This window comes from Coturnix japonica, chromosome 1, assembly GCF_054131305.1.
Source record: "Coturnix japonica strain WE chromosome 1, WE-NBRP24, whole genome shotgun sequence".
NCBI classification, from domain to species: Eukaryota; Metazoa; Chordata; class Aves; order Galliformes; family Phasianidae; genus Coturnix; species Coturnix japonica.
Genome location: NC_140663.1, coordinates 163071215 through 163074353, shown reverse-complemented (window position 1 = coordinate 163074353; position 3139 = coordinate 163071215). Strand labels below are relative to the sequence as shown.

Sequence of the window (3139 nt, the reverse complement as noted above, 5' to 3'; positions counted from 1 at the left end):
AACGACACACCAAGTCGCACGATCACGACCGACCAATTAAAGGACAATACGCTCAGGATGGACAATACAAAAGAAGTTGCAAGGGACGGGACGGCGCGGCAGTTGGAGGAACGATAATCCCCCTGTCGTCCAGCGCTGAATTGCCTTTTTGTTTTACCCGCTACAATTAATAAAAGTTTATAATTGGAACATTATTGGCTCATTGCTTATAAATTGATGACATGGTCCACTCCAGATCTTTTCTTCTTCTAAAATTTTTAGCAATGAAAATGCCTCTTTGAGATGGTTTTGTACCAGGTTTTAATGAAATAATTGTTGAAACACTTTATGTTTGTGGTACCAAATATTAAACATTTTGGATTTGAAGATACGGTGTGTTTTATGATTGGTTATTTTGCTTCTTCATTAGAACTGCAAAAAGCAAACTAAATCAATCAATAAGACGCTGGCAGTTGAGGGGCGGGCCTTCCATGAGCTCCCAGCGTCCACCTGCCATGGTGATGTGGAGGCAGAGTCACAGAGGGTAGAACGGTGGAACCCCCCCTGCAGGTATATAAAGGGCAGTGCCAGGGAGCCGGCAGTGCCAGTGAGCCGGCAGCCCAGAGCAGAGCGGACAGCGGCAGAGCGAGCAGCAGCAGAGCAGGAGCTGAAGTGAGAAGGGAGGGGAAACGCAGGGGCTGCAGTGAGAAGGGGTGGGGAGGAGCAGGGGCCGAGGGGAGAAGAGATAGGGGGAAGCAGGAGCCCAGGTGAGAAGGGATGGGGAGAAGCAGGGGCTGAAGTGAGAAGAGATAGGGAGAGGGAGGAGTGGATGGGCACGGTGTGGAAACACTGTGAGTGTAGTCCAGGCGCTTCTGCTCCTTCGCATCACCCGTGAGCGCGGGTGGTGGAGGAGGGTTTGTTGTCTTCTAGGCCAGGGACACGGACACAGCTGGAACACGGCATGCTCCTGGTGTCAGCCCTGCAGCTGTCAGTGCGTGAGGAGAGCGCTGCACCTCCGGCCCTCGCTGCTCTGTGACAGTCTCCGGGTCTGCCTCCCAATAAAGCCTGATTCGTGAATCCGTTGCTTGGTGCCTCTCCTTTGTGCGGTTTCTCTTATGACATCGGAGCATCTTTACACATGTGTGCCTGTGTGTGGTGTGTGCGCTTGTAGACACGGACAAAGCGTCCCCATGATACACGCAGAGACCAAACCTCTGTTTTTGACACCTTTCCCCGTATCCAAGAATCTCTGCACTGACAGCACAATGAGCTCTGAGGTCACAGAACCGCAGTGCCCTATGACAGCCCGTGAGCCAACCGCCATGTGCTCATCCAGCGCCGTGATGCGGGAGGCCATGAGGCCGGGGCACCCCGTGCTGCTCGTTCAGCCCGCAGCGTGGGCTCAGCCGTTGCCAGGGGCACAACGGGACGGTTTTCAGCCGAGGCGTCAGGGCGGGGAGCACGTCAGCGCCTCGGCTGTTTTCTCTGACAAACATCAGTTCTCCTTCGTGCTTGATCCGCACCGATTCAAGCACTGTCTCGCTCCAATTTATAGGAGGGAGGCAAGGTTCTTTGATATGTGTATACCCAGCGTGAGATTAAGAAGCACCGGTTCAAATGTTGGTCCAACCAGTTTATTAAAGTCCTAGCTGTTTTTAGGGAGATTGGGAAGGGAAGGTGGGCGATAGGGAAAGTAGGAAATATAAGGAAGGAGTCTTTGCAGACAGCAAAAGAGATAGTCACCACCGTGGGTCCAGCGAGGTACACAGTAGGTCTGTGGATCTCAGGAACTCATCCCTGCAGGGGATGGGAGACAGCCAGGGAGCTCCACAGCAAGCTGGTCCCGGGGTTCTTCCGAGGAGGTTTTCCCCTCAGGGAATCTCTGTCAAAAGTGTCTTTGGGAGTTTGTCTCCAAAGTCCCCAGTTTAGCAAGGGCCCTTTATCCTCCATTTCTGTGGACACACCGCCCATCATATACCGGTCCCGCTGTACCTCACACCGCCCATCACATACCGGACCATCCGTACCTCACACCGCCCATCATATACCGGACCAGCTGTACCTCACACCACCCATCACATACCGGACCATCCGTACCTCACACCGCCCATCACATACCGGACCAGCTGTACCTCACACCGCCCATCATATACCGGTCCCAGTGTACCTCACACCGCCCATCATATACCGGACCAGCTTTACCTCACACCGCCCATCACATACCGGACCAGCTGTACCTCACACCGCCCATCACATACCGGACCATCCGTACCTCACACCGCCCATCATATACCGGACCAGCTTTACCTCACACCGCCCATCATATACCGGACCAGCTGTACCTCACACCGCCCATCATATACCGGACCAGCTGTACCTCACACCGCCCATCACATACCGGACCATCCGTACCTCACACCGCCCATCACATACCGGTCCCGCTGTACCTCACACCGCCCATCATATACCGGTCCCGCTGTACCTCACACCGCCCATCATATACCGGTCCCGCTGTACCTCACACCGCCCATCATATACCGGACCAGTTGTACCTCACACCGCCCATCATATACCGGACCAGCTGTACCTCACACTGCCCATCACATACCGGACCAGCTGTACCTCACACCGCCCATCATATACCGGTCCCGCCGTACCTCACACCGCCCATCATATTCCGGACCAGCCGTACCTCACACCGCCCATCATATACCGGACCAGCTGTACCTCACACCGCCCATCATATACCGGTCCCGCCGTACCTCACACCGCCCATCATATTCCGGACCAGCCGTACCTCACACCGCCCATCATATACCGGACCAGCTGTACCTCACACCGCCCATCATATACCGGACCAGCCGTACCTCACACTGCCCATCATATACAGGACCAGCTTTACCTCACACCGCCCATCATATACCGGTCCCGCTGTACCTCACACCGCCCATCACATACCGGTCCCGCTGTACCTCACACCGCCCATCACATACAGGACCAGCTTTACCTCACACCGCCCATCACATACCGGTCCCGCTGTACCTCACACCGCCCATCATATACCGGTCCCGCCCGCCTCGCGCTGATCCCGCGCTGGTCCCGCCCCTCTCGTGCCGTCACGGCCGCCGTTCTCCTATTGGCTGCTGCGGGTGTCGCAGCC

General features: G+C 55.6%; 1 long non-coding RNA gene across 1 annotated transcript; it reads left to right on the top strand.

Annotated features, from left to right (window-relative positions):
* Positions 1 to 372: 372 nt before the first annotated feature.
* On the top strand, positions 373 to 1056 carry LOC107308342 (uncharacterized). Its single transcript, XR_001552756.3, has 2 exons — positions 373 to 651; positions 910 to 1056. It is a non-coding gene; the product is annotated as an uncharacterized LOC107308342 (long non-coding RNA).
* Positions 1057 to 3139: the final 2083 nt, after the last annotated feature.